This window comes from Acinonyx jubatus, chromosome A2 (assembly GCF_027475565.1).
Source record: "Acinonyx jubatus isolate Ajub_Pintada_27869175 chromosome A2, VMU_Ajub_asm_v1.0, whole genome shotgun sequence".
Classification (NCBI taxonomy): Eukaryota; Metazoa; Chordata; class Mammalia; order Carnivora; family Felidae; genus Acinonyx; species Acinonyx jubatus.
This window is the reverse complement of record NC_069383.1, coordinates 123,583,663-123,606,004: the sequence shown is the minus strand read 5'-3', so window position 1 is coordinate 123,606,004 and position 22,342 is coordinate 123,583,663. Positions and strand designations below refer to the sequence as shown.

Below are 22,342 nucleotides of genomic sequence, written 5' to 3'. Positions count from 1 at the left end.
TTGAGAGACTTGAAACTTTCCCAGTAACGTAAGTAACAAGGTATGGATGTTCCTTCTCACCACTGGTTTTCAGTATTATACTAGAAGTCCCAGATAACGTAGTAAGACAAGAAAAGCAAGCAAAATGTATGCAGAATTTAAAAGAAGAAAATAAAGCTGTTTTTCTTTGCTAATAACATGATCATTTATGTAGAAAATCTTAAAAATATACAAAAAGCTTCTTGGGCTGATAAGTGATTATAGCACAGATGCAAGATGCTAGGTTAATATAAAAAAGTTAATTGTGTTCCTATATAGTGGCAGTGAGCAAGTGGTATTTGAAATATAAAAAAATCACAATATAATTTACATTAATGTACAAAAATGAAACAATTAGGTAGAAATCTAACAAAATATGTATACATACATATAAGGAAAACTACACAACTCTAATGGAACCTATCAAAGAATAACTCAATAAATAGATATTCTATGTTCATGGATGTCATCATTCCCAGCTACACTCCCTACTCCAAGTTATAGCAATCAGGACAGTGTGATGTTGGCAAAATAAAAGATAAATAGGCCACTGGAACAGAATAGAGACCCAGAATTAGACCCCTGTAAATAGAGTCAACTCATCTTTCACCAAGGCACAGAGAGAAGACAATAGAGCAAGGATTTTCTTTTCAACGGATGGTGCTGTAACAACTCATCACCCATATGCAAAAACATGAATTTCTACACAGACTTAATAACTTTCATAACCTTTAAAAATATGGTTTAATTATAACCCAGTGATAGAATTTAGTAAACTTGAGAACAGAAGTACCAGTGTTGTAGATTGACAAATACTTTAAGTTATGACAGCCTATTTGAACACAAAATCAGGAAATAACATACTAACAAAATGATACAACCATGTATACATACATCTGTTTATTAAACACTGAAGTAAAAGAACTGTACCATTTTGCAGTCTTCAGAGATGTTTGGTGTTTTACTCTGTTCTGATAAAAGCAATTTGAATGTTTGCATAGAGATATAAAAGCTTAATATTGAACTGAAAATTGGTTACACATCTGCATTTTTAAAAATTTGAATTAAATTTTCTCCCTTGCTGGTGGTTTAGTAGAATCTTACTTTGGAGCAGGAAAACATTGATGATATAGCTTTTTTTATCAGTTGCTGCCATACTATAAAGCTTATAAAAAGGCCAAGTCCCACAAGGGTGTACCTACCTGATCTCTTACAGCACCCAGCTGTTGGTGTTCTGCAGAGTAGCAAATATATGCCCTGGAGCACAGGGTGATAAGGGTCAATTCCATTATCATATTGCATAGTTGAGCTGTAATGTCCAAACCAATGAATCTAGTTAAACCAGCAATCGCTCATATGATAAAGATGACAATAAACAGGGTGGTGTGGTATGAGCTGTATGGAAGATATTTTTGCTATTATTTTGCTTGATATACTGGAAGTAGAGTTTATCTGTTTTAGTCCCTAACTGCTGCTAATAACAGTAGCTACATTCTTCTTCATACATCTTTTTCACCCTTCAGTATAGTTTTACAAATTCTTCCTTAAGCTCCAGATATTTGGTCTGCAAGTCAGTTGGGACCAGAAATGGTTCCTTGTAACCACAAATCTTGTTGTGTTGTATGTGCCTTTACCAGTTGCTATGGACACTAAATTGTTAGTTTCTGCTGTGGCCTATACATGGATTTGGGATTTGGTAATTCTTCACCTTGATAGATTTTTATATAAACCTTGAAGTAGTCTGCCAGACCTTGGAAACTGATTTTATTCCCTTTGAATTCTTTTTTTCCCTTTATTTACATTTTCTTTCTTTTTTTTAAAATATAATTTATTGTCAAATTTGCTAACATACAGTGTGTAAAGTGTGCTCTTGGTTTTTGGGGTAGATTTCTGTGGTTTATCGCTTGCATAAAACTCCAAATGTTTATCCCAACAATTGCCCCCATCAATGCTCATCACCCATTTTCCCCTCTCCCCCAGTCCCCCATCAACCCTCAAATTGTTCTTTGTATTTAAGAGTCTCTTATGGTTTGCCTCACTCCGTCTCTGTTTGTAACCATTTTTTCCCCTTTCTCTTTCCCCCATGGTCTTTTGTTAAATTTCTCAAGATCCACATATGAGTGAAAATATATGATACCTCTCTTTCTCTGAGTTATTTCACTCAGCGTAATACCTTCCAGTTCCATCCACGTTGCTGCAAATGGCCAGATTACATTCTTTCTCATTGCCAAGTAGTATTCCATTGTATATATATATAAACTGCATCTTCTTTATCCACTTGTCAGTTGATGGACATTTAGGCTCTTTCCGTAATTTGGCTATTGTTGAAAGCACTGCTATAAACATTGGGTACATGTGCCCCTATACATTAGCACTGTTGTATCCTTTGGATAAATTCCTAGTAGTGCTGTTGCTGGGTTATAGGGTTAATTCTGTTTTTTAATTTTTTGAGGAAGCTCCACGCGGTTTTCCAGAGCAGCTGCACCAGTTTGCATTCCCACTAACAGTGCAAGAGAGTTCCCATTTCTCCACATCCTCACCAGCATCTGTAGTTTCCCGATTTGTTCATTGTAGCCACTCTGACTGGTGTGAGGTGTTGTCTCAGTGTGGTTTAGATTTGTATTTCCCTGATGATGAGTGACGTTGAGCATCTTTCCATGTGCCTGTTGGCCATCTGGATGTCTTCTTTGGAAAAGTGTCTATTCATGTCTTCCACCCATTTCTTCACTGGATTATTTGTTTTTCAGGTGTTGAGTTTAGGAAGTTCTTTATAGATTCTGGATACTAACCCTTTATCTCATATGTCATTTGCAAATAACTTTTCCTGTTCCGTAAGTTGCCTTTTACTTTTGTTGATTGTTTCCCTTGCAGTGCAGAAGATTTTCATCTTGATGAGGTCCCAATAGTTCATTTTTGCTTTTAATTCCCTTGCTTTTGGATATGTGTCAAGCAAGAAATTGCTGCAGCTGAGGTCAAAGAGGTTGTTGCCTGCTTTCTCTTCTAAGGTTTTGATGGCTTCCTGTCTCACACTTAGGTCTTTCATCCATTTTGAGTTTATTTTTGTGAATGATGTAAGAAAGTGGTCTAGTTTAATTCTTCTGCATGTTGCTATACAGTTCTCCCAGCACCATTTGCTAAAGAAACTGTCTTTTTTTCCATTGGATATTCTTTCCTATTTTGTCAAAGATTAGTTGGCCATACATTTGTGGGTCCAATTCTGGAGTCTCTATTCTATTCCATTGGTCAATGGGTCTGTTTTTCTGCCAGTACCATACTATCTTGATGATTACAGCTTTGTAGTAGAGGCTAAAGTCTGGGATTGTGATGCCTCCCGCTTTGGTTTTTTCTTTCAGTATTACTTTGGCTATTGAGGGTCTTTTGTGGTTCCATACAAATTTTAGGATCATTTATTCTAGCTTTGAGAAGAATGCTGTTGCAATTTTGATTGGGATTGCATTGAATGTATAGATTGCTTTGGGTAGTATCGACATTTTAACAATATTTATTCTTCTAATCCATGAGCATGGAATATTTTTCCATTTCTTTTTGTCTTCAATTTTCTTCACAAATTTTCTATAGTTTTCAGTATACAGATCTTTTACATATTTGGTTAGGTTTATTCCTAGGTATTTTTTGGTTCTTGGTGTAATTGTAAATGTCATCAATTTCTTGATTTCTCTTTCTGTTGTTTCATTATTTGTGTATAGAAATGCAACAAATTTCTGTACGTTGATTTTGCACCCTGCAATTTTGCTGAATTCACATATCAGTTCGAGCAGCCTTTTGGTGGAGTCTTTTGGGTTTTCCATGTAGAGTATCATGTCATCTGTGAAAAGTGAAAGTTTGACTTCTTTGCCAGTTTTGATGCCTTTTATTTCCTTTTTTTGTCTAATTGCTGATGCCTGGAATTCCAACACTATGTTAAACAACGCTGGTGAGAGTGGACATCCCTGTCGTGTTCCTGATCTCAGGGGGAAAGCTGTTAGTTTTTCTTCATTGAGGATGATATTAACTGTGGGCTTTTCATATATGGTTTTTATGATGTTTAGATATGTTCCTTCTGTCCCAACTTTCTTGAGGGTTTTTACCAAGAAAGGATGCTGGGTTTTGTCAAATGCTTTTTCTCCATCTATTGATGGGATAATATGTTTTTTATGGTTTCTTTTACTAATGTGATGTATCACATTGGTTGATTTGTGAATATTGAACTAGCCCTGTAGCCCAGAATGAATCCCACTTGATCGTGGTGAATAATTCTTTTTCTATGCTTTTGAATGTTATTTGCTGGTATCTTGTTGAGAAATTTTGCATCCATGTTCATGAGGGATACTGTAATTCTCCTTTTTTTGTGGGGTCTCTGTCTGGTTTGGAATCAAGGTAATGCTGGCTTCATAGAATGAGTCCAGCATTTTTTCTTCCATTTATATTTTTGGAATAACTTGAGAAGGGTAGGTATTAACTCTGCTTTAAATGTCTGGTAGAATTCCCCAGGTTAGCCATCTGGGCCAGTACTCTTATTTGTTGGGAGATTTCTGATAAATGATTGAATTTCTTGACTAGTTATGGGTCTGTTCAAATTTTCTATTTCTTCTTATTTGAGTTTTGGTAGCGTGTGGGTGTCTAGCAATTTGTCCATTTCTTCCAGGTTGGCCACTTTGTTGGCATATAATTTTTCATAGTATTCTCTGAGGGATTGATTGTGATAAATCCATTTTCATTCGTGATTTTTATCAGTTGGGCCTTCTCTATTTTCTTTTTGAAAACTCTGGCAAGTGGTTTATCAATTTGTTTATTTTTTTCACAAACAAGCTCTTAATTTCATTGATCTGTTCTGGTTTTTCTTTTTTCTTTCCTTCCTTCCTTCCTTCCTTCCTTCCTTCCTTCCTTCCTTCCTTCCTTCCTTCCTTCCTTCCCTCTCTTTTTTGTATTCGTATTCTGTATTGTTTATTTCTGCTCTGATCTTCATTATTTTTCTTCTGCTGCTATCCTTGCAGTTTCTGTGTTGTTCTGCTTCTAGTTCCTTCAGGTGTGCTGTTAGATTTTGTATTTGGGAGTTTTCTTGCTTCTTGAGATAGGCCTGGATTACAATGTATTTTCCTCTTAGGACTGCTTTGCTGCATCCCAAAGGGTTTGGACTGTTGTGTTTTCATTTTCATTTGTTTCCATATATTTTTTAATTTATTCATCAATTTCTTGTTGACCCATTCATTCTTCAGTAGGATGTTCTTCAACCTCCATCCATTTGGAGGTTTTATAAACTTTGCTCTGGTTGATTTCAAGTTTCATAGCATTGTGATCTGAAAATGTGCATGGTATGGTCTCAATTCTTTTATATTTATTGAGGGCTGTTTTGTGACCTAGTATGTGATCTATCTTGGAGAATGTTCCATGTGCACTCGAGAAGAATGTGTATTTGGTTGTTTTAAGATAAAAAGTTCTGAATATATCTGTCAAGTCCATCTGGTCCAGTGTGTCATTCAGGGTCACTGTTTCTTTATTGATTTTCTGTCGGGATGATCTGTCCCCTGCAATTAACACATTCTTACCAGGCCTGGAGGGGTGTGGTTTGGTGTAGGCAGGTTCCACCTCCACTGGGGGCTCCCTGTCTAGTGCCCTGAGGCCCCGCCTTGTTGGTGATGGGGAGAAAAATGGCGACACCCCAGTCTCCCTTCCATGGACCAGGTGTCCCAAACCACTCTGTTTAGGCTGTCTTCACAGTGCTGTGGCCACAAATGAGGCAGTTTGTCCCACTTTGCTGACTCCCCCAATGTCTTAAAGAATTGAACCCCAATGTCTTAAAGAATCCCACTGCAGTTTCCCTGGTTTCAGGGAAAAGCCATCCCACTTCACAGTGCTGCATGCGTGGTTTGTCCTGCTCCACCCACTCTCGCACCTCGCTGGCAATCGGGTAGGGTTTAAACCCCAGTGTCTTAGAGTATCCCATTCTGTGTGCCCCAGTACTGGGGAGTGCCACTCCACAAGGCTGATATTTTGCATCTGGCTGGCAGGAGCAGGTAGTCTTTGTCCTTTGAACAGATATATACCTTCTTCCCACAGCACTCCAGGAAGGGGATCACTTTTTCCCACTGCAGACTGTGCCTCTGAACTGGTTACTGAGCCCGGGGCTGGCTTATCTCTTCCCCAGGTGTGTGAACTGGGCAGCTGGCCCCAACCTGGAGGAAGCCCCACAGCTAGAGATTGGATCTTTCTCTGTCCGGTAGGAGGTTTTTCTCTTGTGCAGACGCAATCCTGCCCTTCCTCAGCCTCTCTTTCTATTCCCTTTGTCTCTCTGTAGAAGGGGATCTCTCCCCTCTGTGTCTATGCAGCCCATTTTATCTCTCCCAGTTCAAAATCACGTACCTATGGCCCACCAGGTTGTCCCCGTGGGTCCCTTGAGATGTCTTTGTCCCTCGGAAGCCTGGACTGTTGGAATTCAAAGTCCTTTGGCCTCAACACTGCTGTGTTTGGGGGACAAGGGAACTTTGGGTCTCCCTACTTCTCCACCATGTTGGATCTTTCCACCCTTTGATTTCTTTAAAATCTAGGCTCTCAGGACTAAGGCATACAAGAAATCTGTGTTTTCAAGTTTTGATGAATTCATCATCTATTTCTTTAAATTTTCTATCAAAGTACAGATTGGTAGCTATTAAACCAAGATGAGGTAGCAGAAAACAGTATGTTTTCAAACAGAGTAGATGTGTTTTCAAACATTCTGTAGTTATTCATGTTGGTTCTCTGAAAACTTGAGGAAGTTTTCCAAAAATCTGGTGCCACCATCAGCTTCCCCAAATTCATGCGGGGAACTTTAGTTCTCAAAGAAATAATATGAGGCCTTGAAATGGCTTCAGGAATATTCCCCCGTCAGGAATATTTCCCAGCCATACTCATCAAAAAGCTGGAGATTCTGAAGATCATTCTCTTAGACATTTTAGAATTGGTTATATACCTGTATTAAGCTGATCATTTTGCTGAGGGCAAATACTGTGGATGAATCTTTCAAATTGACTGTCAAAGGTTCCCTGAGCATCTATCAATAACACTGCAACCGTTTTACCATCAGTCTTATTGAAAAGGAAGACGACGACTCCATATCTCAATTATTGTGCTCTCTCGTTAGACCTCTCTGTGAAAAACCAGTCAGTGGTTCATTATAATGTCCAGTCCAATGAACTAATATCTGATTGTACATGTATTTCAACATGAACTCTTTCAGAAATGATTTTCCTTTCATAATGCTCCAGCAACAGATACAGCAATGATCTCCATGACCCTGAAAGCCTCCAGGGGAAGCACTTGATTTAGTGTGATCTCATCTATCTCAGAGGAATGGTCATCTTTGACAACGAAGACTTGGACTGGTCCTACAGTGACAGAACGTCACCACCATCAGTGTTCAGACCACCATGGCCAGAAATTATAGGGACTAAAACAGCTCAGGTGGATTTTCAGGAAAAACAATAACAACAACAACAATATACGAATATAGCTCAGAAGAGGAGGATCCAGTGGAAAAGGCAGGACTTTTCACAAAAATTAACGCACAATGGATTCAAGACCTAAGTGTAAACAACAACAACAACAGCAACAACATAAAAATCCCAGAAGTTAACATACAGGAAAATATAGATGATTTTGAGTTTGACAATGACTTTTTAAATTCAAGGATGAAAGCATAATCCAGGAAAGCAAAAAAAATAATTGGTAAACTGGAATTCAATAAAATTAAAAATTTCTGCTTTGCAAAATACATTGTCAAGAGAATGAAAAGAACAGTGACTGGGGGAAAAAAATTCCAAAGGATGTGTCTAATAAACGATTGTTATACAAAGTATGCAAAGAACTCTTAAAACCCAACAATAAAACTGGGGTACCTGGATGGCTCAGTTGGTTGAGCATCCGACTTTGGCTTAAATTATAATCTCACCGTTCATGAGTTCATGCCCTGTGTCTGGCTCTGTGTTGTTGACAGTTTAGAGCCTGGAACCTGCTTCAGATTCTCTCTCTCTCTCTCTCTCTCTCTCTCTCTGCCCCTCCCCCAATGCTCCCTTTCTCAAATAAACATTAAAATTTTTTTCAAACATTAAAACAAACCTCAGCAATAAGAAAATAAACAACCTGATATAAAAACATGCCAGAGACCTTAATAGATACCTCACCAAAGAAGATATATGGATGACAAATAAGCATAAGAAAAAATGCTCCACATTGTGTATCATTAAAGGAATGCAAGTTCAGACAGCAATGAGATACCACCGCATACCTGGTAGAATGGCCAAACTCCAGAACACTGACAACACCAAATACTGGCAAGGATATGAGGTAACAGGAAGTTGGATTCATCACTGTTGGGAATGTAAAATGGCACAGCTACTATGCCAAACAATTTGGTTGTTTCTTAAAAACTAAACATATTGTTACCTTACGATCCACCAGTCATACTGCTTGGTATTTACCAAAAGAAGTTGAAACCCTATGTCCACACAAAAACCTGCACTTGAATGTTTATACTATTTCTATTCATAATTGCTAAAACTTGTAACAACATTGACATCCCTTTATAAGTGAATGGATAAAGTAGGTACATCTAGATGATGGAATGTTACTCACTAAAAAAGAAGTGAGCCATCAAGCCATGAAAAGACATGGAAGAAAATTAAATATATTACTAGGTAAAAGAAACAAACCTGAGAAGACTACATACTGTGTGTTACTAACTGTATGACATTCGGGGTAAGGCAAAACTATGGAGACAGTGAAATGATCAGTGGTTGTCAGGGGTTAGAGAAGAGGGGGGGATAAATAGAGTGTTAAAAATTCAGTGAAACTATTCTGTTTGATACTATAACGGTAGATACATGTTATGTGCCTTTGTCTGAACCCAAAGAATGCTCATTGCCCAATGCCAGAAGTGAACCCTAATGTAAACTATGGGCTTTGGATAATAATGATTTACAATTCATCACTTGTAATAAATGCACCTCTTTGGTGGAGGATGCTGACAATGGGGGAGGCTATACATGTGTGGGGGAAGGAAGTTTATAGAAAAATCTTTGTACTTTCCACTCAGTTTTGCTTTGAACTTAAAACTGCTCTAAATATAAAGTCCATTAAAAACAAAAGTCTGCCAAATCTAGAAGAGAGAGCATGGCCATGTCAACACCTTGATTTTGGCCTTCTAGCTCTGGAACTCTGAAAGGATAAATTTCTGTAGTTTCCTTTGGGCCACCTATTTTGTGTTATTTTTTTATAGTTTTGTTATAGTAGCCCTAGGAAACTAAGAATAAGCATAGATAAGTTATCCTGGATGGTTTGGTAATTCTCACCTACAAATATATCTGTCATGAAGATGACGATGATGATAAGGATGATGATAATGATGATTGTTGGGAAATAGGTTCAAGAATTCCTTATACTTACGTAAGTATACATATTACATAACTTACACATGCAAGTTAAAGATTACTGTCTGATTGTTTTCTCCACATTCACATGTGTAAGATCTTGTTTTCTTCGTGTCCACCATGTGTATCAGATCTTGTGAGCTCAATAAATATGGAGACAAATCCGTGTTTGGGGCTGTCCCAGACATTAGCCTCTCTCGTATTTAATTTTGCATCTGCTCTCTTGCTGGACAAGAGAGGACTCCAGACTAACAGTCTGCGACAGATGATGACGATTTAATGTAGGGTGGGGTGGAATGTTGCAATGGAAAACATGCCTTTACCATTCCAATTTACTTTATATTAATCTGTTCAAAGTTTCTGTTTGAATATTTGATGAAATTATGTCATCTCGTTTCATTACATATTTATTAATAGAATATCAGTAGCAATGATAATGACCTCTTTTTGCTTAGCAGTTCTTCCTTTAGCTTATCTTTCCTGATAAATTTTCTCATATACAGCAAGGAGAAACAAGGGACATTCTTAACACTTTGGATGGAAAATGTTTAGGCAAAATTCTTTAGCACATTTTTTGTCTTACACATTACTACAGGCAACCATATTGCTGAGCTCAATTTTTGCCTAAGATTTTCTTCATTTTCCTTTAAGTCTTTGTGTTCTAGGCACTTTAAACTTTTACCAGCATTCTGCTTGCTTCCAAAGTCATTCTCCTATTTTAGAATTTGTGTCATTGTAGCATCCCATTTCCTACATGCTGAATTTAGTTACGTATTATTTCATGAAAAAATGATCACAAATTTAGTAGCTTAAAACAACAAACATTTATTATTTTGCTGCGGTTGGATAACTCACTCCCTTGTCATATGGCCCTCTCTGTTGGCTCTGAGTATCTTCACAACATGGCAGCTAGCTTGCTTCCCTCAGGAAGAATGATCCAAAGGACAGGACCTAACGTCATTTTCAAGTGATATGCCATCACCTCTGCTGTATTCTATAGTCACACAGATGAATCCTAGTACCGTGTAGGAGTTGACTTCATAAGGGTCTAGAAGCAAGAAGTGGGATAAGGGAATCTTTGGGTCTAGCTCCTACAGCTATTAAGGTATAATCTCCATCAACACCATAGCGATTGGGCTTTGTCAAGACTATCAACATGAAGTCTGCTGGATCTTCATCTAATAGTGGTCAGTTGAAATGAATACATTGAGATTTATTATGTAATAGGAATTTCTGCAATTTGATTGTGTGGGTAATTGGTACTTATAATCAAAACTAACAGACAAATGATTTAAAAATCTGTATCAATATGAGGTTTCACTTATAATATATTCCAACTATCCTGACACTTGAGGAAAACATTATAATGAAGATCATTTTTATAAGTGGCATCTTCTTAATCTTGGTTTCAAATGAAGCAAAAAATGGTATTGAAGGGCTTATTTGGACTAATGGTGCAGTCCAGTTATTTCAATTGGAGTCATCCAGCTACTAGTGAGCTGACTGTATTATTGGAACAGTCCCTTTAAACTACTGACCAAGTCTTGCCAGGCTCGGCAGGCAGCATCTAATGTGATTACCCCCTAATGTGTTACAGCAGTTAGGAAGTCTATAAAACAATTTTAACAGGGTTTAGAAATACCACTTCTATAAAATGGGCAGACATAAAGTTAATTCTTTAACTCATTTCATTAAGAGAAAAGTGTTTACTTTCCTCTCTGCAAACAATCCACTCATGAATCTGGAAAGTATCACCTGAGAATGCTACTGAAGTCAATAAGATCAAATAGAATAATGACAGGTATTGTGATGGAAATTCTACAAATTCTATTCCAAAATATATTCCCCTATAAGAGCTGCTATAAACTATGCTTGGATTTAGCCATCTTGGCAGAAGATTTAAAAAGAAAAGACACATTCACAGCTATGCAATTAGAGGAGAATCACACCAGCAATTAGTTGTAGAGTAGGTGTTACTTCTATGTTAGCATCTATTTTCAGTTATTTATGCTTTGGCTTTTTTCGTTGTTTCTTTCTTTCTGTGAGAGTTTGCCATCAAACAGCACTGTCTGAGTTCATCTGTGATAGAGTCCCTGAATGCTCATGTTAGGAGGAATTTTAACCTAACCTTGCCAATTTCTGTTTAAGACTTTTTTCCCCTTTGAATCAATTGAGGTTTACTTCTGGAATTTGAAGCCTCTTCTGAACTTAAATAGCTTTAGTGAAAGAACTCATTACCATCTGAGGGAGGACTTTCTACAACAAATCAACATGGTCAGTTATTCCTCAACTGGAGACTCAGTTTATCCACCTGAGTTTCTAAATGTTGACAAACTCTACCTGTGTTAACATTTAGCCTGAGTCTCATTCCTTTTTCACAAGACAGTCCTTTAAATATTTATGATAGACCTTTTTGCCTTTTTGTAAGTGGTGTCACCTCATGAAACTGAAGAATACCATCATATTTTGACTTGCTTAATCAGGTTATCATTAATTTTCTTATGACAGGATTATATTTTTGTTTTTGTTTTTGTTTTTATTCTTTGTGCCCTTACAACATCAAGAAGCTGCTTGATTGCTGTATTTTTACATATCGTGAGAGATTTGGTCCTGGTGCCAATGACATTGAAGGGATAGCTTTAGTCATAAAATTTTGGTAGTCTTCTACTACAATATACTTCTTAACCCATGGTGGCACATGGGGATGGCTGAATGAAATAATCTTGACAGTTTGCATGGTAATGGAAAACTGATGAGGGCAGATGTTGATTTGCAGAGTCATAAAATATAAGATCAAGAGGAAAGTCAAATCACATGTGAAGAATGTAGCTTTTTAAGGAATTGACATACCCAGAGTGATGTCAAAATGAGACAGGAAATTAAGATGGGGACTCTGTAGGTTAAATAGTATATATGCACATATATTGGCATTGAAAAGCAGTTACTAACTTCTACAGTTACAAGAATCTGAGTAGTACTATTCGAGAATGTTGGGGACATTTTGGGGACATTTCTTCAATAGTTGAATGAGAACCTGGGGTAAAAATGCATGTTTAATTCATCCAACATTCAGTCACCAGGCATTTATCTCTTCCTTCTTTTGAGACAGGAAATGTTTTGGTAGCATGTTTTGGGTACACAATGCACAATTTTAGACAATGGCATAACCACAAATTTATTAAAGTACTATGATGATCATAAAGAAGGCACAGTATGCTGATTTTGAAGTTCCAAGAGGGCTTTATATCTAAACTATTTTATTGACTAGAAAATACATTTTATAATAATGATTATAAAAGTTTTATGAGATTGTTTTATGGTATACATTTTTTATAACTTTAAAAATACCAATGAGAACTTGCATTTGCCAGCTTTTCTAGGGTTTGCATCCAGCGACTAGACCCTAATTTATATTTTACTTGCTCTAATTGGTTCTCCTCCAGATTCTTTGCTCTGGGTAAAATTTCAGATGTCACTGGAAGGGAAATCCGTAAGAATGTCATAGAAATGCAGAACTTTTCATGTAATCCAACTGAGTAGAGCCAGGCTAATCCTGTCAGTGAACTTTGTAAACAGAAAGTAGTGTATGCTAAATTTCTCAAGGACCAGAGTAGTGAGGTGAGGCTACTAGGTTCATACTATAGAACTAAAAGCAAAGCACTGAAAAGGATTGCATTTTATAAGCCCCAAATAATAGCCACCAGCAGGAGTGATAATATAGTTTTTAATGGGAAAAAAACCAACTTGTTTAGGAAAAAAGATATGTGTTTTTTTTTTATTAACAGAGCTACTAGATATTATAAGAGTTGCTAAATGTTATTCTAGAATCCCCTTTAAAAATCATATTGTAGGGACATCTGGGTGGCTCAGTCAATTGAGCAGCTGACTGTGGCTCGGGTCATGATCTTATGGTTCATGGGTTCAAGCCCTGCATCAGGCTCTATGATGACAGCTCAGAGCCTAGAGTCTGCTTCAGAGGGTCTCCCTCTCTGCTCTTCCCTTCTTGGACTCTGTCTCTCTCTCAAAAATAAATAAACATTTAAAAAGTTAAAAAAATAATATTAAAACAGACTTCCATTTCCAGAAACATAGAATAGACATACTTTCTACTTTTCTTCCCTTTAAGTAAAGCCAAAAACCCTGGACATTTTATACAAAATAAACATCAGACTCTGAAAGTGGAGGGAAGAAGGCAGACTGGCTGAGGATCTTGGGACCCAGGGGAAAACATGGTGGTGAATTCCTTGGTTTTCTTTTTTTTAAATTACATTTGTGTTTATTTGTTTATTTCATCTTTTTTTTTTTTTAATTCAAACTCAAGTTAACATACAGTGTAGTCTTGGTTTCAAGAGTAGAACACAGTGATTCATCTCTTACATATGACACCTAATGCTTATCCCAAAAAGTGCCCTTCTTAAAGCCCTTCAGCCATTTAGCCCATTCCCTCATCTCACCTCTCCTTCAGCAACCCTTCATTTGTTCTCTGGATTTGAGTGTTTCTTATGGTTTGCTCCTACTCTGCTTTTATCTTGTTTTTCCTTCCCTTCCCCTATCTGTTGTGTTTCTCAAATTCCACATATGAGTGAAATCATGTCATACTTGTCTTTCTCTAACTGACTCATTTCGCTTAGCTTTGGGCTTTCTTTATGAATCTCACCACTGAGACTTAGAGGTAAAGAAGCCAGCAATCCAGGAAGGTCAGCAATCTAGGGGGCTGGGGGAGGAATAGCTAATTAGAATCCTTCTCTCTCTGGCCAGAGGAGTAGTAAAAGGAGAGCCTAACAAGAAAGAAAACTTTTAAGTTGATCAGACACCACCAGAAAGACTGTAGTCCCACCCCCACCAGCAAAAGCCAAGCAGGGAGCCCAGACCACTACCTTATGAGGTAGTAATGAGGTGCTCTGACCCCCACCAGGGTAGTGTCAGAGGAGATGAAGTAGGAAATTGAATCTCTCATCCATGTCAGGCAGTAATGAGCTTCTTTCTCCCACTGTAGTCAGTGGAGACAATGCATGGAACCTGGACTTCCACTGCAAACCTGTGGTTTTAAAAAAGACTGGACTAGATGTTCATTTACTTTGTTTTCCTTCCACACGTCACTTGGACCATAAAGATCTCCTGGTTTTTGTTTTTTTCTTATTTTTTTAAAGATTTTTAAAATATAATTTATTATTAAATTGGCTTTTATACAACACCCATTGCTCATCCCAACAAGTGCTCTCCTCACTGCCCATCACCCATTTTTCTCTCTTCCCCACCCCCCATCAACCCACAGTTTATTGTCTGTTTTTAAGAGTCTCTTATGGTTTGCCTCCTTCCCTCTCTGTTTGTATCTTTTGTTTTCCTCTTCCCTTCCCCCTTGGTCTTCTATTAAATTTTTCAAGATCCACATATGAGTGAAAACATAGGGTATCTGTCTTTCTCTGCCTGACTTATTTTGCTTAGCATAATACCCTCCATTTCCATCCACGTTGCTGCAAATGGCAGGATTTCAATCTTTCTCATTGCCACATAGTATTCTATTGCATATATAAACCACATCTTCTTTATCCATTCATCAGTTGTTAGACATTTTTCCATAAATTGGCTATTGTTGAAATTGCTGCTCTAAACATTGGAGTACATGTGCCGCTATGCATCAGCACTCCTGTATCTCCTCGGCAAATTCCTAGCAGTGCTATTGCTGGGTCATAGGGTAGTTCTGTTTTTAGTTTTTTGAGGAACCTCCACACTGTTTTCCAGAGTGGCTGTGCCAGTTTGCATTCCCACCAACAGTGCAAGAGGGTTCACATTTCTTCACATCCTCTTCAGCATCTATAGTCTCCTTATTTGTTCATTTTAGCCACTCTGACTGGCATGAGGTGGTATCTCAGTGTGGTTTAGATTTCTATTTGCCTGATGACAAGTGACATTGAGCATCTTTTCATATTTCTGTTGGCCATCTGGATGTCTTTGGAAAAGTGTCTTTTCATGTCTTCTGCCTATTTCTTCACTGGATTAATTGTTCTTCAGGTATGGACTTTGGTGAGTTCTTTATAGATTTTGGATACTAACCCTTTATCTGATAGGTCATTTGCAAATATCATTTGCCATTCTGTCAGTTGCCTTTTAGTTTTGTTGATTGTTTCCTTTGCAGTGCAAAGGATAAGTGCAAGCTTTTTATCTTGATGAGTTCCCAGCCTTGGATATACAGATGAATTCTGTGGAGATCTTAAAAATCTCAATCTCCCAGCTGCACTTCAGACCAATTACAGTAGAGGGTGGAACCCAGGTGTTAGCATTTACATCTTCCATGGCATTTTGATGCACAGCTCCTGTTGAAGATCACTGCTTAGATATTCTCTAAAATACCTCCTGTTTCATAAATTCTAAGATTCTTAGAATTCTCACATTGATTCTCCTAAAGATTGGAGAGGTTAAGTAAATTGTGTGTAATTATATATGGGACCTGGGATTGATGCAGAAGCATTAATTTTGGACCTCTGCTAGCTGAGCTGAACAAATCATACCAACTCTTTAGGTGTCTACCCAATCTAACAGACGACACTCACACCCAGAAAAAAAAAAGTATCACAGATTAATCTTATTTCTAGGGCAAATATTTTATGTAACCCAGGAAAGTCATTTTCTTATTGTGGGTCTCATTTTCTTTTTCCATCTATTACTCAACAGCACATACATACATTGAGATACTCATGTCAGATAGTTGTGATAAAGACAGTACCAGAAAATCAAAATAGAAGTATACAAAAATAAAAACCTACTATGAAAACATAAAAGGGCTTATGACTTCCACTTCAAATTCAGAAAGGTGGTCACAAATTTAAAATTCTTATTGCAATGCTTAAGTAAGAAACTTGTGCCCCTAGTCACTCTCAAGGTCCAGATTACATGTCTCTGGTGAATCACAAGGTTGATAACTGCAAGTTTTATGGGTTCAATAACTAGCTATGAAAAGCCCTGCAATGGTCAGGAGCCAGTAGCAGAGCTCAGAGCCCAACAGTTTCTGTTATTTGTGTTCATACTTGTTCATTCTCTAGAGAAGGTCAGAATATTCTATACAAAACTGTGTTCAGTTCTCAAGTGTGAAACTTCCATGACTGGAAACACATCAAGGCATTTTGACAGCAGATAACTTTTTACCTCCTCTCTGAGGGGTTCCTGTTCAGAACAAAAATGTAATATAGCTCAGAGTGTTATCAGAGCCATTATAAAATCCACTTGGGCATTTTGAGATTCATGCTTAATGCCTTTTTATAATTTGTAAGAATGTGTGCAGAGTCCTTATAGCATAATAATAACATTGTATTATGCCGCCGTGCAGCACCACATTTCCCACTTACATAAGGACAAAGCTATGATGTCGAAGGCAAAGATGAAGACGAGAACTGCAAGTTAAAAAACAAGGCTTAATAGAGGCCATTGATGACTTGGGGGTAGAGTGATAAAAATTAAAAATATTAAAAAACGTCTAGGCCTGTCTTAGAATGATATTCAAGCTGCATTGTCAAGGCAAGCTTAAAACAAAAACAAAAACAAGAAACAAACATTGTGTGAGATGTTTATTGACTTGCTGTAGGAAAAGACATTGAAATCAGTATATATTCCAAAAAGTGAAGTGTCTACTAAAATAGGCAGCCCGAGTTAGAACATCACCCATCTTCCATATGTGTGTGTTTTCCTTCCTCAAAAATATTACCTTTATAAGCTGGAAACAACTTAAGCTGAAACAAATTTCTTGTGTCAACTGGACTTCAGTTTTATAACTTTGTCCTGAAGAATGAAATCAGACCTAAGTACTCGCTTTTGTTTTGTGACATTGCCCCTAATTTATTTAAATTTGATCATGTCACTTGGAGTTTGGTAAGGTCAGTAATGAATCTATATGTGTTTCAATAATAGATTGATGTGCTGATAATGAGAATGCGTCCTAAAGTGAAAGAAATTTCAGATGGACATTAAACATGTTGTTTTCTGATACTTATGAAACACTGATTCTTTCATAGAAGTAATGATGAGAATGGCATGGTTACGTGAAGAATAGAATGCAGAATAAGTGAAGAGTAAATCATCATCTGTTTCATAAACAAAAACCAGGATTGATGATAAGTAAATCCATGATACTTGAGTTTTACTTTTGAAAGGAATATAAAATGTTACAACTGTCTCAGGAATTCACGTAGACACTCAGTAGGACTTGAGAGAGAAATAATAATTATACAAAATTGTGTTTTATTGGGTAAATGTTTCTTTGTTGAACTGTTATACCTGAGTGAGAAATAATGGCACCTGTTTTGTTTATATTCATTATTGTCTACTTTGAGGTGGCATTGTGCCAGCATTGTAGGGAAAACCTGGTGATTATTCTCTAAATTGCATCCATTATATTATGAAATCACCTCTTTTACTATGTTTTATGAATGACTAACTAAAGAAACTTCAAGTCTTTAAAAATGATTTATATAATCTAATCATTCATGTAAAATTAATTCTAATAATTTGTATGAGTGTTTCAGGTCATTTTGGAATAATTAGCCATCGTTGAGGGTTTTTTCCCCATCAATTAAACTAATTGCTTTTCACATAGGTGTAAATTGAATATTGATCCCTATTTTTTTAGACTCACTTGCATAAGCAAATTATGCCTAATTACCAGCTTACCACATCATTACACAGTTATCATCAATTATACAAAAATATAGTGTACTAGACTAATGAATTCTTTGTCATGTTTTGAAGGGCTTTTTAATTGTAATTCTTGAAACAATGTTGTCATTAAAAAAATTAAACACCATGTTTAAACCCATAACACAATAAAGTACATTATTAGTTAACGAATATACCAGCTCCTGCCTACATAGTCATTAATCTTAGAATATAGAGAATTCCTTGAAACAAGTTGAAAGAACCTCGTTATTGCTATTAAATATAGTGAATTTACACAAGCAAATATTAGACCCTGTTGGTTCTAAATGTGTTTTAGCTCAATCCTTACTGTTTCCGGTATTCTTTTCTAACTGATGAAAAATCTCTGAGAAGATCTGAAGAGGTAGGGAATTTAAATGAATCGCCAATAGAGAACAGAGTGTCATCTTAAAAAGTCAGGAGATAAAAGAACTTTATTCATCATTCATTCCATACAATGCGTTATTGTCTTCTGGTGTTTTTTTCTGGGTACTTTGATTCACTATTTTCCAGATTAGGTCCTTTAGAAAAACACAAAAAGACATGAAAATTAATAATGCCAAAATTCTCCTTGTGGATTTCTACACCATATGATGTCATTGTCACACATTAGTTCTTCATAGAGACTGAAGGTAAAACCAAAAAGCTATATGTATTAAAGTGCTTTTTATATGTGGGAGTATGATCTCACTATGAAAGGCTTATTTTAATACTTAGATCTCCTGCTAATAAAATCATACACATATGTGCCACTTTTTATTGGCGATGCCTTGGTGGAAGGCAGGCTTCTCTCAGTTGGATGCAGTGTTGTGCAGTGTGGGTTTCCTAAGTCTGTGTCTACAGGAACAAAGAGAAGCAGAGGATGAGAAAAGCTTCTGAATGATTCTGTTGCTTAAAACTGGTAGACAGTAGGTCTTGAAGGACCTCTAGGCATTGTGAGGGTCAGTCTTTTATTTGCTCTGTATACCTAACTTTTCTCTTTTCATAGAGATGGGGGAGGGAAGGAGGGAGACAAGTAAACGTCGCTTTACTCTTTTGTGCCTTTTTGATACCAAAATGGGATGATATTTAAAAAAACATTTAGTTTTGGGGTCTCTGGGTGGCTTAGGTGATTGAGCATCAGACTCTTGATTTTAGCTCAAGTCATGATCTCAAGGTTTGTGGATTCTGCAGGATTCAATCTCTCTCTGTCCCCCTCTCCTTTTCTGCCCCTCCCCTGCATTCTTGCTCTCTCTTTCTCTCTCTGTGTCAAAAATAAATATTTTTTAAGAACTTAATTTTAATCAATTTAATGAAATTTGGTCATTTTCTTAAATTGGTTGTGTTTTCTAGGGAGAACATGGATAGGCCTCAAGGGCATTATGCTAAATGAAATAAATCAGAGAGTAAAAGACAAATACTATATGTTTTCACATATGTGGAATCTAAAAAAGCCATACTTTAGAAACAGAGTATATTGGTGGTTAGCAGGAGCTAGGAAGTGAGAAAAATGGGGAGAAGTTGGTTAATGGATACAAACTTCCTGGTATAAGATAAATAAGATCTGAGGAACTAGTGCACATGTGGTAGTTATAATTGATAACACTGTATCATATACTTGGAAGTTTTTAAGAGTATGGATGGATTTTAAATGTTATCCCCCCCCCCTCCACTACATACACACAATTATAATTATGTGATGGGAGAGAGATGTGAACTAACCGGTAATCATTTTGCAATATATATACTATCTCTTCATCACATTGTATACTTTAAATTTATGTATGCTGTATATGAGTATCTCATTGAAGCTGTAAAAATACTAAAAATCATTAAAAACCGCTTATGTATATGTGCGCAATATGTCAGGAACTATCTTACATTTGTGTGTGCATTGTTGAAAGAAACAGATATGGTTCCTCTCCTCAAAGTGTTAATGAGAAACAGACATCAGTAAATAAGTACAACTTATACCTAATGGTAGATCTCAAAAGATCACATCACAAAAAAGAACTTGTAATGATGTGAGGTAATGGGTCTTAACTAAACTTTGTGTGGTAATCATTTCACGATCCATACATATATCAAATCATTATTTGTGCACCTTATACACCTGATACAATGCTATACATCAGTTATCTCACTAAAACTGGAAAAATTTGAAAGATTAAGCCATATATATCTTAGACTCACTTATGGAAACACAGGTCATTAGAGTTGGAAGACTCCTTGAAGATCAGATAGCATTAATCACTGCCATCCAATATCTACTTGAATACTTAGAGTCACAGGGACTTACTACCTACTGAGGCAGCACATAGCATCTCCAGAGAGCTTTAATCATTACAGCGTTCATAGATACATTCATTCCCTTTCTGCAACTCTTGTGGTAGCTGGAATCTAATCTTTTCTTGCAGTTTTTAGTTTTGAAGATAACCTTTGCTATCCCTTTCTGTTTTCTGTTGTCCAAACATTCACAATCCTCTATACAATTTGTATGATGTCAGACCCTTCAAAAGATTTCTCTTTGGATTTATTCCATGCATATTTCATTCTCTGGTGGCATTTAAAGTGTGTGTAAAGGAAGGTCACATTTATGAAAATCATGAAAAGAAAGCAAAATCCCAAAACAAAAATCTATTATTTTCCCTTTTGTACAGTTTTAAGAGGGATCCAAATAGAAAAAAAAAATCACCTTATATAAAACATATGTATTAATAATATTGATACTGAATAGTATAACATATAAATAGCCTTATAGTTTGTGTTTCCTTCTGAAAATTTGTGTTGTACTGAATTATTACTATATTTGGAAAAAATATTGAGATATTTAAAATCTTTTACCAAGGTAGCCCTGCCAAACTATTGATTCATGACAGTATTATACTTTCTGAAATATATATTGTTTAGTCCAAAATTTCTAACTAGTAATGAAAAATAACATTTACATGTAGACATTATTTGACACTCTGATTGTTAGTTGCTTTCAAACCATGGCTTCAGTGATGACAACAGTACAAAACTGATCTAAGCTTAGGTGAATCCAAGATGGATTCAAATATTTTCAGTATAAGAAACTATTATGTTCAACATAATAACATTCTTAACTTCATTCCAAAGGATTAAAAAATTTGACAACCTTTATTCACAAACGGTATTTGTGCTCAATGTTACTTATTTCTTCATTCCGAATGGTTATTGAATACCATTTTGTATTGTTTATTATAACACATCCTTATTTCTAAAGGTTGACTCAAGACCTTCTTACATTAACTTGAAATAAAATTGAAAATAGCACAGGCCAGTCCTGAAAGTACTCAGCAAACACACATAAAGAGTGAATTTAAAACTCTACACAATAGAAACCACATACTCTGCTTTAATTGCTACAGAGAGGTCAGTGTCTCAAACAAAACAGGGTAAGAAACCTTGCTTTTATAACAGGCTGATGCTATTGCAAAATAAAAAGCAAACTAAGGTCAGCCCTCCTTCCCTAACTTGCTTACTTTTGGTTACATCTTGGAAGTGATTTCAAAGCAGATTTCAAAGGGCAACATCTGTTGTTGGAACTGTGCATAAAAAAGTTTATAGAGAGCTAAGTTTAAAGATAGCTAAAGGGTTTAGACAAGCATAGGGATGCTAAAGAGATTATATTTGGAAGAAATGTGCTGAACTCATTCTCTACTTGCATGAATAATTTTGTCAATAGGATGAAACTAGAGTGACTTACAGATCCATGGCTCCAGCCTGAACTCTTTAAGACTTTCCAGTAATGAGAGAGCAAATGACAAGTTTAAAGTTCTTTTCATATTAATCACAGAAATAGGTCTGTTGTTAAGAAATTGAAATCAATATTTTACATAGTGTTAGACCTGGTGGAGTATTTGGAAAATGTTTTCAGATATTAGTTTATACCGTGAGTATTTTACACTTTTTTTTTGTCACCATAGAGTTCTAGCTAATGCCTAAAGCAATGAAGTGTGGACTTTAAACTTAAAGATATTTCTAGAAAATGTTCACACAACTGGATGCTCTGAAATTTATTTATGAATGATGATGTGTATGTGAATTAGAGCCCAAGTTTTAGAGCCCAAGACATGCTATTCTACCTGGCCCTCTTGATCTGGTTGGCTATCAAGTGATAATTTAAAATGCGTGTATTTCATTATTAGGTTAAAAAGGCAAGTTTAAATATGAAAAACACCTTCATGATATTTTTCTTTGTATTTTCTTCACCAACTAGAAAGCAATTTGGGATT

At 36.3% G+C, this 22,342-nt stretch overlaps 1 pseudogene; it reads right to left on the bottom strand.

The window, feature by feature from the left end:
• Positions 1–1,082: 1,082 nt before the first annotated feature.
• The window catches only part of LOC106969544 (atlastin-1-like), a 127,363-nt pseudogene continuing 106,103 nt past the window's right edge, over positions 1,083–22,342 (bottom strand).